At 41.8% G+C, this 18,001-nt stretch overlaps 1 protein-coding gene across 1 annotated transcript in view; it reads right to left on the bottom strand.

The window, feature by feature from the left end:
• PTPN5 (protein tyrosine phosphatase non-receptor type 5) overlaps nt 1-6,942 on the bottom strand; it is a 52,426-nt gene extending 45,484 nt beyond the window's left edge. The window contains exon 1 of the mRNA XM_040409767.1: nt 6,844-6,942. The gene's annotated coding sequence lies outside the window, so the exon portion shown is untranslated. The remainder of the gene's footprint in view (nt 1-6,843) is intronic.
• Between the last annotated feature and the right edge of the window lie 11,059 nt (nt 6,943-18,001).

Here is an 18,001-nt window from a genome sequence, read left to right as displayed (position 1 = left end):
TCACTGCCTTTCTTGTGTCTCCTGCCTATTGTCAATTTGGACACTACTAAGATGCTAAGGGAATGTGACATGAAACAGGGCGTGGCCCGTGGCTAAGGGCCGTGGTCTGAGAAAAGGCTCTCATACCTGTCCAAAACTGGCAAGCATGCCTAATGGGGCTTGCAGAAATCTATGCACCGGCTGCATCCCAGTTTCACGTGTTGAATGGAGTTTTCTGCAGCGGAGCTGCCTCATGTGCATTGACCCTAATATAGGCAAACACAATACTTGCGCCTATGCTGTGTACTCCCGCCTACACTGCCCACCATGACTGTGAATGAAGAAAATAGAAGAAATGCTCCAGCACCACGATAAATGAAGTAAAAAATCCCGGTCTTTATTAGCACCAAAAATTCAGGTGGATACAGCAGTCAAAGCATAACACTGGTGCCCCCCCGGAGTTACCCGGATCTACGCGTTTCGAACAGGTGTGTTCTTAGTCATGATCCTAAATGTCTCGTATGTTTCCAGCTGAAATACCAACCACCGGCCATCAGCCCCGCCCACTCAGGGAGGGGTATAATGGGCTTAGGCGGGTAGTAAAATCAGCCAGGTCCATACGAGACACCTGTGCAAACCTCATTATAAATTACATAGTTTATATCCCATAGTGCTACATACAAAATTCATAAAATACAAAGAAAAAATATACATGAACAAAATAGTGTTTCTTTAAATATATATATATAGCTAACATAAAATCCTTTATAATCTTGTCTCCCACAGATGATCCTTGCATTACTATTATTTCATACAGATTAAATTGTACAGTGACAATTAGAATGGTACAGAAAAAATGAGAAATAGTACATAAACAGTATAACGGAACAGGTTTCATAATAATATATTCTTTTGTTTCTTATTTGCATCGTGATATTTTCATGGTTGCATATATCCATGGGCCAATCCCGACATCCATCCGGTATATCATTTTGCCGTAGTTGCATATCCCCATCACACTCGAAAATCGCATGGTGTGAACAGGGGCTAGAGAAAAAAACCCCATTAAACACACCATGTTAAATAATTACTCCTGAGGTTGTACTGCACCATATTTGCTAAAACTATCCGGTCAGCAGATACATTCAAAAACATTAACCCATGATTGCTATTGCGCATATTGCCTTGAGAATATACTCAAACCTAACACATATAGTATTCTTAAAGTCAGGATCCATGTACTCTCAATAGCCCATTCCTCCTCTAGGTAGAGGGAAAAAGGACATACTTGGCCGGTATAGTTTCAGCATATATGGTACACATGAATCTTCATATATTTATCCCTACCTTTCACAAAAAAATGGCATAAAATTTATTATAACATATAAGACATTGTAAATCCGTCCCAACTTTTGGTATATATTGAAGATCCGTATAGAGGATACAAAAGATATCCCATATATTCCTCTTCTGATTTGCAAAATGAACAAAAATTCTTCATATTGTGTAGGATTTGACCGGCTGAAATCGATGTTCTAAAACACGTATGTGTCTATAATGCACTATATATCATTCGCATATCCAAAGGATCGTCCTCTCATATATATAAAACGAAGCTTCACATTAATCATCCATGTATTCTGGTATAAGAGAGTAGACAAAATCCACATCCCTCATACTATATAGTTATTGGATATGAGTACTATATATCACACACGTGTTCAGAATACAAGCACTGATATCTCCTGGATTGATAATAGCATGTCGGTGGGGAGAAAAAGAAAGAAAGGAAAGAAAAGAGAAAAAAAACTCAAAAATAAACATATATGTGAGCATTAAAAACACATTGCATAACCATGGTAATGCTGTAAATCAGTCTTAGTATAGATACATCAATTCCTTTTTGAGATTGAGCCCCAAAGGATGTCTGGTATTCAATCTCCAGATCCAAAAGGCTTCTCTGAGAAGAATTTTTTGCTTTAAATTCCCACCCCTTTTGGGTAACATAACACGCTCAAAGGCAAAAGTATTAAAGGAATCTACATTACGTCCATGGGCACCTATGAAATGATTGGCTGTTAGTATACATACTGAGATTGATATGTGCAAAGATGCTCTGGAGAAATATAAATCATCTGAAGATTTTTCCAAAAAGGAGGAAGAAATTGTGAGATCCATTAAAATCATGGAGGATAGTATAATGGACATGAAACACCGTAAATTCCAACGGGACCTACATGATTATAAAAATAACCAAGTGTATGAGTGGGGAAGAAGAGATAATCCGTACAGTACACCCAAGTCCATTCTTAAAAAGAAATATAACAACAAAAAATATGTAAAAAATAAGAAAACAAATAAGCAGGATTTCCAACGAAGAGTGAGCTTCAGTAACTCTGAACTGGAGACTTCAGAATCATGTGAATCAGCAGGAGAGGAAGCTAATGAGGATCCATGTATTCAGAATTCACAGCAAGCGAAACCATCTTATTACCAAAGAAACAAAAACAACAGAGATAAAACGGGACATTCAAAAAACGATACAGAAGGGGGGGCCGCAAACACAAAAAGACCCCACCAGATGTCTACCCGTTTGCAAAACAAATGAATGCAGGACATGGTAATAATACGCAAATTTTAGATGTTGTGAATTTATCCAGTCAGAAATTAACTACTGAACAAATGAATGTACTTTCTCTTGGTTTAAATTTTGTACCTAGTACTAACTTTGACCCCTTCTCTACTATTTTACAGGTTAACAAATTTGTTAGGAATCTCACACTAAAGAGATGCTTCTATGATTCCCCCTTATCACAAGGAGATTCAATTGATAATAAACAGAAATTAACTTATGACAATCCTTTCAGGGATTTGTCATTTAAAGAACAACAGTCTCTCTTGTGCCTTACGGATCTCCAGATGATTAATGGGGAACCATGTGAACAAACTGTGCATCATAATTTTGTAGCTTCGAATAGTAACTATTATCCTATTAAATATCGCACAAGTAGCATGGATATGTTTCAGGAGGTTGTTGAGGGTGAATTACTTAAAGTGCAGGGTGCGATTCTTTCAACTGGAGAGTGCAATTTAAATATTACACAGAAAACTGCATTGAAGGAGTTGGAGGACAAAAAAGACCTCATTTTCAAAATTGCGGACAAGGGAGGTTCCGTGGTGGTGCTTGACAAAGCATGTTATCATTCCCAGATGCTCGGGGTTTTGTCTGATAGCACCACGTATAGTATTCTTATGGGCAACCCTCTTGCAATCTATAAATCTGAATTGTCCCTCATTTTGAATAGGGGTCTGGATAGGGGTTATATAACACAAAAGCAGATGGATTTCCTAAAAGTAGAATTTCCTATAACCCCCATAATCCACGCTCTCCCTAAAATACATAAGGGGCTCAATCCCCCTCCTCTTAGACCGATAGTTTCGGGTATTGGATCTCTTAATGAGAGATTGGGGGAGTGGCTGGATTCAGTGCTGCAACCGCTAGTCAAAAGACTACCGGGTTATATTAAAGATACGACCGATGTCCTACGATATATGCACAATTGCATGTGGTCAGATCAATATACCTGGGTCACACTGGATGTTGTAGCGCTGTATCCGTCCATTCCCCACTCCTTCGCTCTCCTGGCACTGGAATACAATTTGCACAAGTACAGCAGTTTCTCAAATATGTTCATTGATTATGTGTTGGAGATTACTTCTTATCTCCTAACACACAATTATTTCATATTTGATGAAACTTTTTATGTCCAGATTTCAGGGGTCTCGATGGGGGCAAAATTTTCCCCGTCTTTGGCTAATCTATCGATGGCCTTTTGGGAGGAGAAATATATATACTCAGTTGACAACCCCTTCTCTGGACATTTTGTCTGGTATGGCAGATACATCGACGATTTGCTCCTCGTCTGGAGTGGAGATGTGTCTGCCATACCAGAACTCACTGATTATTTGAATCAGAACCAGTATAACCTGAGATTTACCTGTTCTCACCATCCTGAGAGTATTAACTTCCTGGATTTAAAATTGACCGGGAGACCGGGTCAGGTTGTCCTGACGGAGACATACCGCAAGGAAATAGCAGGCAACACCATCTTAAAGGCAAACAGTCACCATCCATTACATACAATAAAAAGTATTCCGGTTGGTGAATTTATTAGAGCAAAAAGAAATTGCAGTACAGATGTAGCTTTTTATGGTGAATGTGCAAATATCTGGCGCCGCCTCAAGAAAAGAGGTTACCCACAATGGATGCTACATAGGGGCTTCAAAATAGCAAAAAATAAATCTAGATTAAATCTACTGGGGTTGAAAACCAATGTTAAAATAAGATCACTAAATAATCATTCCCTGAATAGTAGCAAAGATACTGACATCAATAATGGATATACTGTATCAGATAAGATCCAAATTAACAAACAGATACCAACACTGGTTCTGTCTTACAGTAGACAATTTCCGGAAATTAGGAAAATTATCCAAAAATGCCTCCCCATATTATACGAGGATGAAATCTTGAGGGAAGTGCTAAAAGATGGATGCCGTGTAGTATCAAGGAGACCTAATACTCTGGGTCGGACACTTTCACCTTCTATGTATAGTTCAATCCATACCAAGGACCCACCCATATGGCTTAAATATACGGGTTTTTCGAAATGTGGGGGCTCCAGATGTAAAACATGCAAATTTACAAAAAACACCAAAGAATTCTTTAATTCTTCCCATTCAGAGATCTTCCCCATTAGAAGCTATATCAACTGCAACACAACCGGAGTGATCTACATTATTACATGCACACTATGTGATTTGATTTATGTTGGTTGCACAAGTAGGAAATTTAAAGATAGATTGCGAGAACATCTAAACTATATCTGCAATCCAATGGCAACGGGAATATCGAATGCAGCCAATCATTTCATAGGTGTCCATGGACGTAATGTAGATTCCTTTAATACTTTTGCCTTTGAGCGTGTTATGTTACCCAAAAGGGGTGGGAATTTAAAGCAAAAAATTCTTCTCAGAGAAGCCTTTTGGATCTGGAGATTGAATACCAGACATCCTTTGGGGCTCAATCTCAAAAAGGAATTGATGTATCTATACTAAGACTGATTTACAGCATTACCATGGTTATGCAATGTGTTTTTAATGCTCACATATATGTTTATTTTTGAGTTTTTTTTCTCTTTTCTTTCCTTTCTTTCTTTTTCTCCCCACCGACATACTATTATCAATCCAGGAGATATCAGTGCTTGTATTCTGAACACGTGTGTGATATATAGTACTCATATCCAATAACTATATAGTATGAAGGATGTGGATTTTGTCTACTCTCTTATACCAGAATACATGGATGATTAATGTGAAGCTTCGTTTTATATATATGAGAGGACGATCCTTTGGATATGCGAATGATATATAGTGCATTATAGACACATACGTGTTTTAGAACATCGATTTCAGCCGGTCAAATCCTACACAATATGAAGAATTTTTGTTCATTTTGCAAATCAGAAGAGGAATATATGGGATATCTTTTGTATCCTCTATACGGATCTTCAATATATACCAAAAGTTGGGACGGATTTACAATGTCTTATATGTTATAATAAATTTTATGCCATTTTTTTGTGAAAGGTAGGGATAAATATATGAAGATTCATGTGTACCATATATGCTGAAACTATACCGGCCAAGTATGTCCTTTTTTCCTCTGCCTAGAGGAGGAATGGGCTATTGAGAGTACATGGATCCTGACTTTAAGAATACTATATGTGTTAGGTTTGAGTATATTCTCAAGGCAATATGCGTAATAGCAATCATGGGTTAATGTTTTTGAATGTATTTGCTGACCGGATAGTTTTAGCAAATATAGTGCAGTACAACCTCAGGAGTAATTATTTAACATGGTGTGTTTAATGGGGTTTTTTTTTCTAGCCCCTGTTCACACCATGTGATTTTCGAGTGTGATGGGGATATGCAACTACGGCAAAATGATATACCGGATGGATGTCGGGATTGGCCCATGGATATATGCAACCATGAAAATATCACGATGCAAATAAGAAACAAAAGAATATATTATTATGAAACCTGTTCCGTTATATTGTTTATGTACTATTTCTCATTTTTTCTGTACCATTCTAATTGTCACTGTACAATTTAATCTGTATGAAATAATAGTAATGCAAGGATCATCTGTGGGAGACAAGATTATAAAGGATTTTATGTTAGCTATATATATATATTTAAAGAAACACTATTTTGTTCATGTATATTTTTTCTTTGTATTCTATGAACTTTGTATGTAGCACTATGGGATGTAAACTATGTAATTTATAATGAGGTTTGCACAGGTGTCTCGTATGGACCTGGCTGATTTTACTACCCGCCTAAGCCCATTATACCCCTCCCTGAGTGGGCGGGGCTGATGGCCGGTGGTTGGTATTTCAGCTGGAAACATACGAGACATTTAGGATCATGACTAAGAACACACCTGTTCGAAACGCGTAGATCCGGGTAACTCCGGGGGGGCACCAGTGTTATGCTTTGACTGCTGTATCCACCTGAATTTTTGGTGCTAATAAAGACCGGGATTTTTTACTTCATTTATCGTGGTGCTGGAGCATTTCTTCTATTTTCTTCATTTGCAACTGGGACTGGCTTGAGTCCGCTCCGTGCACCGCTGTGCAGGACGCTGAGGTGAGCTGGCTGTAACCCTTTTTATGCTGTATCACCATGACTGTGACATGGACAGACTGGCACTATGGCTGCCTTCAGCGTACGTCACCCATGCTCGGCCCTCCTCCACCCTGCAGCCTCCCTCTTCCTGTGCCCTATCTCCAAACCCACCTGCGCGGTGACACCTTCTGATACATCCGCAAAGCTGTTCATGACATGAGCGGGTATTTTTATCCGCGATGAGGTAAATAAAAGATGGGATCTGTTTTGTGCACGACCAGCGCACAGCCATGGCAGCATATTCTCAGCCTACACGTCATGTGTGGGCGCCGGGTTAGTCATCTAATAGGCATGTGTGATTGACAGAGTGCATTTAGTTTTTCATGTCAGCAAAGAAGACAGTCCCCGATTTAGTGTGTTTTACATACACAGTGTATAATCAGCAGCCGGTGCTGCCTGGTTTTCTTGGTTCGAGCTGTCTTTTGCTGCCTTCTGTTAGGACTCTCTTGGCAGATCTGTGCGCGCTCTTGGCGGCAGGACAGATAATGGCTCCACAACTGGCGCTCAGCATGACCCTCAGCGTGAAAGGATCTTTATAGCGCCATGATTCATGCTCTTAAAGGGGGCAGCAGTACATTCTCTCTCCAGCTGGAAGCTTCTGTTGCATCTCCCAACCCAGGCCCCAGCTCATACGTGTCACCTGTAGCACCGACACCTCTTCTCCGGAGGGAGAACCCCTCGGACACAGGGTCCCAGGTGCATGGAAGAAGGACACTTCTGGGGGTGGGTCTTGACCTATTATGTGGCACCACTCAAAGATGGCACAGGAAGATGCGGCAGTAAACTTGGGGGTAGAATGCTTAATGGTTACAGTACAAGGCACGGAGCTTGGTGGTTACAAAGTCTTTTAAAGGCACAGAGCTTGACAGTTACTACAAAAACAGCATATTGGTTACCGTCTCTCTATTAGAGGCACACAGTGTATTGGTTATAGTCTCTATTAGAGGCACACAGTGTATTGGTTACAGTCTCTAATAGAGGCACACAGTGTATTGGTTACAGTCTCTAATAGAGGCACACAGTGTATTGGTTATAGTCTCTAATAGAGGCACACAGTGTATTGGTTATAGTCTCTATTAGAGGCACACAGTGTATTGGTTATAGTCTCTATTAGAGGCACACAGTGTATTGGTTATAGTCTCTATTAGAGGCACACAGTGTATTGATTACCGTCTCTCTAATAGAGGCACACAGTGTATTGGTTACCGTCTCTCTAATAGAGGCACACAGTGTATTGGTTACAGTCTCTATTAGAGGCACACAGTGTATTGGTTATAGTTTCTATTAGAGGCACACAGTGTATTGGTTATAGTCTCTATTAGAGGCACACAGTGTATTGTTTACAGTCTCTAATAGAGGCACACAGTGTATTGGTTACAGTCTCTAATAGAGGCACACAGTGTATTGGTTATAGTCTCTATTAGAGGCACACAGTGTATTGGTTATAGTCTCTATTAGAGGCACACAGTGTATTGGTTATAGTCTCTATTAGAGGCACACAGTGTATTGATTACCGTCTCTCTAATAGAGGCACACAGTGTATTGGTTACCGTCTCTCTAATAGAGGCACACAGTGTATTGGTTACAGTCTCTATTAGAGGCACACAGTGTATTGGTTATAGTTTCTATTAGAGGCACACAGTGTATTGGTTATAGTCTCTATTAGAGGCACACAGTGTATTGTTTACAGTCTCTATTAGAGGCACACAGTGTATTGGTTATAGTCTCTATTAGAGGCACACAGTGTATTGGTTACAGTCTCTATTAGAGGCACACAGTGTATTGGTTATAGTCTCTATTTGAGGCACACAGTGTATTGTTTTACAGTCTCTATTAGAGGCACACAGTGTATTGGTTATAGTTTCTATTAGAGGCACACAGTGTATTGGTTATAGTCTCTATTGGAGGCACACCGTGTATTGGTTATAGTCTCTATTGGAGGCACACACTGTGTTGGTTATAGTCCCTATTAGAGGCACACAGTGTATTGGTTACAGTCTCTATTAGAGGCACACAGTGTATTGTTTACAGTCTCTATTAGAGGCACACCGTGTATTGGTTATAGTCTCTATTGGAGGCACACACTGTGTTGGTTATAGTCCCTATTAGAGGCACACAGTGTATTGGTTACAGTCTCTATTAGAGGCACACAGTGTATTGGTTACAGTCTCTATTAAAGGCACACAGTGTATTGGTTACAGTCTCTATTAGAGGCACACAGTGTATTGGTTACAGTCTCTATTAGAGGCACACAGTGTATTGGTTACAGTCTCTAATAAAGGCACACAGTGTATTGGTTACAGTCTCTATTAGAGGCACACAGTGTATTGGTTACAGTCTATATTAGAGGCACACAGTGTATTGTTTACAGTCTCTAATAGAGGCACACAGTGTATTGGTTATAATCTCTATTAGAGGCACATAGTGTATTGGTTATAATCTCTATTAGAGGCACACAGTGTATTGGTTATAATCTCTATTAGAGGCACATAGTGTATTGGTTATAATCTCTATTAGAGGCACACAGTGTATTGTTTACAGTCTCTATTAGAGGCAGACAGTGTATTGGTTATAGTCTCTATTAGAGGCACACAGTGTATTGGTTATAGTCTCTATTAGAGGCACACAGTGTATTGGTTACAGTCTCTAATAGAGGCACACAGTGTATTGGTTATAATCTCTATTAGAGGCACACAGTGTATTGGTTATAGTATCTATTAGAGGCACACACTGTGTTGGTTACAGTCTCTATTAGAGGCACACAGTGTATTGGTTACAGTCTCTATTAAAGGCACACAGTGTATTGGTTACAGTCTCTATTAGAGGCACACAGTGTATTGGTTACAGTCTCTATTAGAGGCACACAGTGTATTGGTTACAGTCTCTAATAAAGGCACACAGTGTATTGGTTACAGTCTCTATTAGAGGCACACAGTGTATTGGTTATAGTATCTATTAGAGGCACACAGTGTATTGGTTACAGTCTCTATTAGAGGCAAACACTGTGTTGGTTACAGTCTCTATTAGAGGCACACAGTGTATTGGTTACAGTCTCTATTAAAGGCACACAGTGTATTGGTTACAGTCTCTATTAGAGGCACACAGTGTATTGGTTACAGTCTCTATTAGAGGCACACAGTGTATTGGTTACAGTCTCTATTAGAGGCACACAGTGTATTGGTTACAGTCTCTATTAGAGGCACACACTGTGTTGGTTATAGTCTCTATTAGAGGCACACACTGTGTTGGTTATAGTCCCTATTAGAGGCACACAGTGTATTGGTTACAGTCCCTATTAGAGGCACACAGTGTATTGGTTACAGTCCCTATTAGAGGGCACAAGGCGTGTTGTTTACAGTCTCTATTAGAGGCACACACTGTGTTGGTTATAGTCTCTATTAGAGGCACACACTGTGTTGGTTATAGTCCCTATTAGAGGCACACAGTGTATTGGTTACAGTCCCTATTAAATGCACACATGGTATTGCTACAGTCCCTATTAGAGAATTACAGCATATTGGTTACTGTCTCTATGAGAGGACACACATATCCAGTGATCAAAGTATTTGTAGGAACTTAGCAGTAAGTGTTTGATTTTCCAATAGCACCTCCAAGGCAACACGTAGCATTAGATGCTGTCTTTTGAAATGCTTGAACATGTCGGGTCCTCCAGGGTGAAAGACTCTACTTGTAGCCTATGGATCAAACAGTTGGGTATAGCAAAACCACGATGATGATGGTAATGTCTTGCATCGTGCTATTAGTATAGGAACCTTGCAGCAAAATTATTTTAATCACCGCAGATTTTTTTTTTACAGTTTTCCATTTGAACGTAATTAACAGCAGTGAGCATCTCTGTGTCTGTTCACACAATGATATTAGATTATGCAATTAGTGCTCATCCTAAAGGAGCTGTGAGCTCTAAATGGTTATCACGTTAGGCTATAGTATATGCCTGATTTTATTTTATCCATGTACACGACACACGGAGCCATGATGCCCTATGATAGTACTTGGAGGGGGCCTTCTAATCATGAACCACCCCTTTGAATTGTGTGTCAAATAAGTTTAGAAACTCTGACCACGAGGTTAAACGGTCAGAGGCCATTTTATTGCCCCTGCTTGGTGCCCTGATACCCAAGGCTGTTAGCAACAGCTTAGGTCCTGGGATTTCAACAGCCACCATAAAAACACTAAGGAGGTGTTGTCCCATGAAAAATATTCAGAATTTTTCAAACCAGCACCTAGATCTAAATACTTTTTGGGTTTCACGGTCCTATATGTGAGGCGATACTAGGATTATACTCTGAGCCTTCTGCAAGAGTCTTTGCGTCTTGTTTTATCTCCGACCCGTTCCCAATAACGAATGGTACTCGTCAGGGGTGCCCCCTGTCCCCGCTCATATTTTCTCTGGTTATAGAGCCCCTAGCATCTCGTATACGCACCTGTCCTAAAATACGGGGAATTTCAGATGGCAATTCCACACATGTCATAGGTCTTTATGCTGATGACGTAATCCTGACCATATCAAACCTAGAAGGCTCGTTAGCTGCTTTGTCAAACATTCTCAGGCTATACTCACAATGCTCCTACTACAAACGAAATGAGAAGAAAAACAATGTTTTGGATTTCCATGTTAATGACGTGACCAGATCTGACCTTCACCTGCGATATCCCTTTCAGTGGGCTGCCACTTCCATTACTTATCTAGGAGTGGAGCTGGGACGCTCTGTTCCCAAAACCCTCTCCATCAATTTGTCCAACTTGAGGGCTGATCTCAAGAAGGATTACACGAAAATGTCCCAAGTCCACTTATCGTGGATCGCTAGAATAAACGCTGCTAAGATGCTATCCCTTACCAAAATATTGTATTGTTTCAGGTGCTTACCAGTACTGGTCCCCAAAGCCCAGATTGCACAGCTCCAGCGTGACCTTGTGGCATTTATTTGGGACGGTAAAAAACCCAGAATATCTAAAGATGCACTGCACCCCCCTATTAGAAGTGGAGGACTAGGGGTATCTGACCTATACAAATATTACCTGGCGGAGCAGGCATTTGAATCCTGGTCCCCAACGTCTCCCCAAAATGGCATGAGATAGAAGAATCCTTTGTAAAGTCCCGCTCTTTGGGAGCTCTGCTTGCAGCCTGTAGCCTGAAAGCTGTTCAATTCTCCCCCTTACTCTGCACCACTCGGGCTATGATGCATATCTGGAAGCAGCTCATAGAGTCTTTCCAGTTATTCAATGTGCCCCTAACTGCTGCCCCTTTAACTGCGCTGGAATATCATATTCCTGATCTGTCCCTAGAAATATGGAGGGCTAGGGGTATCAAGCACCTTGGTTGCTCTAGTGGAATTTACCGCTCTACACACCAAATACGCGCTCCCAAACAACTGCTTTTATCAATTCTTACAAATCCGGCATTTTCTAAACTCATTGGCCGACCGCCAACTGCCCACTCCTAATCCCTTCCAGCTCTTTATCAGGGATTCTTGCCCCCTTAGGCCCAAAATTTCCACATTTTATGCTGCCATCCTTGCTGCAGAATTGGAGGTTAAGCATCCCTTTGCCCTTCGGTGGGAATTGGGACAGTATTCTCTGTACGGCAATGGAACGCAGCTTTACACTGGTCCTACAAATGCACCATGTTGAGCAGGCCAGGCGCATTCAATTACGCTGGTACCTGACGCCCAATAGACTGGCCCATTTGGTTCCAGGTTACTCCCCCCTCTGCGGGATGGTGGGCACCCCCTTGCACATGTGGTGGACATGTCCCTCAGTCACCTCTTTCTGGTCGGATGTTGGATCCCTCCTTAGAGAAGTCACTGCTACACAAATAGATCTCTCTCCTGAACTGTCAATCCTAGGTATAGGACTGGAAAACTTCCCTCCCAAGATAAGGGAGACTGTAGCGCATGTACTTAGCGCTTCCAGGAATGTTATAGCCCGTCAGTCTCCGGAGGTAGCTGCGGTGGTGCAATCTGTTAATGAACATATGCATTGTGCAATGATTTTTGCGGAAAATGTACGTTCCAGAATACAAATACATAATCGGTGGGTTACGTGGTTATCCAGCCATTATGCTGCTCCTCTACCGGCTTCTATTCTCTGATAGTGTCGCATTGTTACTGTCTCCGTCGCTCCATATATATATATGTACTCAGACTGTGCTGCACATGTTCCACCAAGTACGTCTTTTCTTTTGCACTATATTGTTATTATTTGTGATACTGTAATTGCGCTATTCGCGCCTGTGACTATTGTGCCGCTCTCTTTTGTTAAAACTCAATAAAAATTTATTGAGCACCCTAAATACTTTTGTGATTACATGTAAAAATGTGTAAAAATATATATATATATATATATATATAATAATTAAAAAATAAAACAAAATACACATTCATAATTTCAATAAAATTTATAAATTCATAAAATAAATTTAGCATTGCCACTGAGCAATTCCTTAAAATGTATCTGTATAGCGCCACCTGCTGTTTCTTCTATTCCCTATTTCTCTGTCCATCTTGTTGAGGTGGTCGCACGCGCTCAGTTCAGTCCTCCAACTGCCACCAGCCGTACCTACTGTTAGAAGCTGTGACATACAGGAGCTTTGTATGTTCATTTTGGATGTGTCCTAGACCTTTGCATCCTGTATACCGCCATATGTCTGAAGAAGAGGTTCTCATGCCGAAACGCGTAATTGAACGCGATTTGAATATAGGATTGATGTGCTCCACACATCACTCTGCTGACGTGGTCATTGGTTGAATAAAGGGAAAGCTCAGTGCACCCCGGTGGTCTCCAGAATGCGAGGCCATGTTTGCATGTTATCACAGCTCACGCGGCACCGGGTGACGCACGCCCGTCTTCCCGCCTCTTGTAATTAACACTTATGATCAGTGTTGTTGCTTTACAGTAAGAGTAATTCCCTTCATAATCCTCGGGGTGATCTCCGCAGCTCACAGGAGTCACCATATTGGTTCAGTGCACGAGGAAGCAATAAGCCAAATGACTGAATTAAACATGAGGGAACCATTATCGTAATTTGAGAATACGTCCGGTCCCTCAAGGACGGTCACGTGCTCTGGAATCTGCAAGGCGTAGCTCCACTATTGCCGCATGAAAGCTGGAGATGGTTGTGCTCATCTACAAGATAAGAGAACTACAACTCTCATCAGAACTGAATTACAGTTAGGGCAGGAGACCATCATTTTCTATGGTATATAGTCAACACAGCATGGCGGTATTATTTCACCAGTGTATAGAGTTTTTATCTGGGCACTCTATGGTGGAATTATTTATGAACTATAGGGCAACACGTTTTTGGGGACTTTGTTATGATACTATTGTAAGGGCGCTGTAGCGGTGATATTTCACACTTTATGGCACTATGATGGTATTATTTAGACTTCATAAGGCACTGTTACTTTGCCACTATCGTGGCATTACTTAGGCATTATAAGGCACTGTCGCATGGGCACTATGGCGGTATTATTTAGATACTGGTGATATTATGGCACTGTGACTTGACAGTATGAGAGTATTATTTGGGCACTGTATGACACTGTTACTTGGGCAGTATAATGGCATTATTTGGACACTGGTGATATTTTATGGACTTATTACACTGTTGCTTGGGCATTGTATTTGGGCACTGGTGATATTATTTGGACATGATATCCCAATCACTTACTATTATTTGAACGTTTTAGGGTACTATTATCTTGCACTGCTGCAGTATAATTAAGACACTGTGCAGCAATAACATTTCAACATTGTAGAGCACTGTTACTTGGGTTCTATGATAGTATTACTTGGACACTGTTTTTTATCATGCTGTTGTTTGAGTATAAGGCCTCATGCACACGACCGTGGTGTGTTTTGCGGTCCGCAAAACACGGATGGCAATTTGCGGAACGGCACGGACAACCTTTAATATAAATGCCTATGCGGACAAGAATAGGACATGTTATATTTTTTTTAGCGGGGCCATGGAACGGAGCAACGGATGCGGATGGCACACGGAGCGCTGTCCGCATCTTTTGCGGCCCCATTGAAGTGAATTGGTCCGCATCCGAGCCGTCTCGGATGCGGACCAAAACAACGGCCGTGTGCATGAGGCCTAAGGGTGCATTCGCACGACCGTATAAATGGATCCGCATCCGTTCCGCAAATTTGCGGAACGGGTGCCGACCCATTCATTTCAATGGGGCCGCAAAAGATGTGGACAGCACACCCGTTGTTCCGTTCCGTGGCCCCTCAAAAAGATAGAGCATGTCTTATTCTTGTCCGCAACCGCGGACAAGCTTAGGCATTCTCTATATAGCGCTGGCCATGTGCCATTCTCTATATAGCGCGGCCGGTTTCCGTGTTTTGCGGGTCCGCAATTTGCAGACCGCAAAACACTTACGGTCGTGTGAATACACCCTTAGGCCTTTCCCACGGATCCGCAATACACGGGCGCCGTTCCGTGGGCATTCAGCATCACGGATGCGGACCCATTCACTTCAATGGGTCGGCAAATCCGGAGATGCGGAATGGTGTGGAACGGAACCCTACGGAAGCACTACGGAATGCTTCCGTAGGGTTTCGTCCCGTACTTCCGTTCCGCAAAAAGATAGAACATGTCCTATCTTTTTGCGGAACGGCCAGATCGCGGACCCATTCAAGTGAATGGGTCCGCGATCCGATGCGGCTGCCCCACGGACTGTGCTCGTGCATTTTGCGCACACACCCGTGGGAAAGAGGCCTTAGGGTGGTATTATTAGAACATTATAATATTATGCTATTATCTCTATGTTACTTTGAGCTTTTGTATTATTTTGACGCTTGTTATATTTTTCAACTTTTATGACAATGACGTGGGTACTGTAGTGGTATTATTCAGGCTCTCTATGACACTGCTACATGGAAATAATAACGGTATTATTTAGACTGTTGTTATATTTTTTTACTTTTATGGCACTGTTACTTGGGCACTTTAAAGGTATTATTTAGACAGTGGTGATAATATTTGGCCTTTATGTAGCACTGTTATTTTGCAGTGTGGCAGTATTATACTTAATAGTATTTGAACATTGTCTGGCACTGTAGCAGTATCATTTGGACACTTGACAATATTATGTAGACACTGTACTAGATGGTATTTTATGGACACTGGTATTTGGGTACTATGATGGCATTATTAGAACCTGTTGCTGCCAATATCCATCCCATCCTAATCCATCTATACAGAGGTGTACTGGAACTCTCCGGGCCCCCAATGCTAAATCTGCAACAGGGCCCCAGGGACCATTTAAAATACTGGTGTCTTCTTATGTGGCCTCAGGCCTAGTAGTTGCTGCCCCATCCCCCGACCATTACTGCGCATTATCTTCAGTTTTCGTACTCATCAAACTCTGACCACAACCTAAGAAACATTTCCAACTTCAATTTTTAAAGGAGGAAGAAAACATTGTGGTTTTGATTTCTGGAAATCTGCATCATGGATTTCACAGCAATATTGGTTATAGGATCAACTCACTCCTATATGAGGCAATTGCATAAATAGCAATCCCCAATTGTGAGTGGCACTACCTGTACAAGCCGGAGGTACCAATACTACGGCGGGGAAGTCGAAGAAGATTCAATCTCCACAGTCTATGCTGAAGTTACCTGATAATGTAAATCTGCTTATTGGTGCTAGAGGACTACCTCCTGACTCCTGTGTCCTCATAGAGCAGAGCTGTAATGTAAAGCAGTGGGGATGGACAGAGCAACAGACTAAGAATCTGATCAGACAGAAGGTGGAATTCAGACTACCCTAGACTCCAACAGGCAATGCAGCTGAGCTGGATAAACCGATCATAGCTGTGTCCTCATAGAGCACAGCTGTAATGTAAAGCATGGAGGATGCACAGAGCTAGTTGAGCTAGTGTCATTAATAGCAGCTGCATCCTTATAGAGCAGTGCTGTAATGTAAAGCACGGAGGAAAAGGAGGGACAGAGCAGCAGCCTAAAAATCTGATCGGACAGTAGGTGGATTTCAGACTACCTCAGACTCCAACAGACAATGCAGCTAAGCTGAAGTCATGTATCATAGCCGTAACCTCATGGAGCAGAGCTGTAATGTCAAGCATGGAGGATGGACAGAGCAGCAGCAGGTTTTAGCCATTGCAGCTCTTAAAGAGGATGTATCTCAGCTTTCCAAGTTCTAAATACGCCATTAGGCCTCTTGCACACGACCGTTTGGCTATTTCAGTATTTTGCGGTCCGCAAAAACGGATCCGCAAAAAATACAGATGACGTCCGTGTGCATTCCATTTTTTGCGGAACAGAACAGCTGGCCCCTGATAGAACAGTACTATCCTTGTCCGTTATGCGGACAATAATAGGACATGTTCTATCTTTGAATGGAACAACGGAAACGGAAGGCATACGGAGTACCTTCCGTTTTTTTTTTTGCAGATCCATTGAAATGAATGGTTCCGTATATGGTCCGTATACGGAACGCAAAAAACGGAACGTAAATGGGAAAAAAACGTTTGTGTGCAAGAGGCCTTGCTGATGTGGAGGAGTGCACCACCGCAGACATGTATCTCAGAAAGCTGGGTGACAACTTGTGCAGGAGCCGCAGCAGCCGCCGTCGTGGTTGTCACTAGACTTTACTAAAAAGAGAAGGATTCAGAACAGGATAAGGACTTTATTTACTGCATTTTCAGGCAAACAAACAAAATGGGAAACATTAAATTGCCTATTTTTCCGGACCACGATGCCGCAGTGTGGCTCAGGGTCCGGGGTCTGTAGATGGCGATGCATGTGCAGTGTTTGTGATACAGAGGGGGTTCTGACTCAGCCCCTGCGCAGGGTCCCATTAGAGTCATGAGTCAACAGTGTAAATTTAAAGTGACCCCACAGAGAAGAAAATCAACATGGGATAAATTAGGTCCCTGCGTCATTCATATCCGACTATTTTTTAAATTTCATGGTTATTCAATGGAGAGTGACAAATTTAAAGGGGAACACTCCAAAAAAAAAAAACAGTAACCATTTAGAGGATAGTAATCCTTAGGTCTCTTGCACAGGAACCTGTGCGCTCCGTGGCCGTGCTGCGGGCCGCAATGCACGAACACCGACCGTGGGGCAGCTGCAGCGGATCGCGGACCCATTCACTTTAATGGGTCCGCGATCCGCCAGTTCCGCAAAAAGATTTCTATCTTTTTGGGAATGGAAGTACAGGACGAAACCCCACGGAAGAACTCCGTAGTGCTTCCGTGGGTTTCCGTTCCAC

Source organism: Bufo bufo, chromosome 10, assembly GCF_905171765.1.
Source record: "Bufo bufo chromosome 10, aBufBuf1.1, whole genome shotgun sequence".
NCBI classification, from domain to species: Eukaryota; Metazoa; Chordata; class Amphibia; order Anura; family Bufonidae; genus Bufo; species Bufo bufo.
Note: the sequence above shows the minus strand (reverse complement) of the source record. Positions and strands in the feature narration are given on the sequence as shown.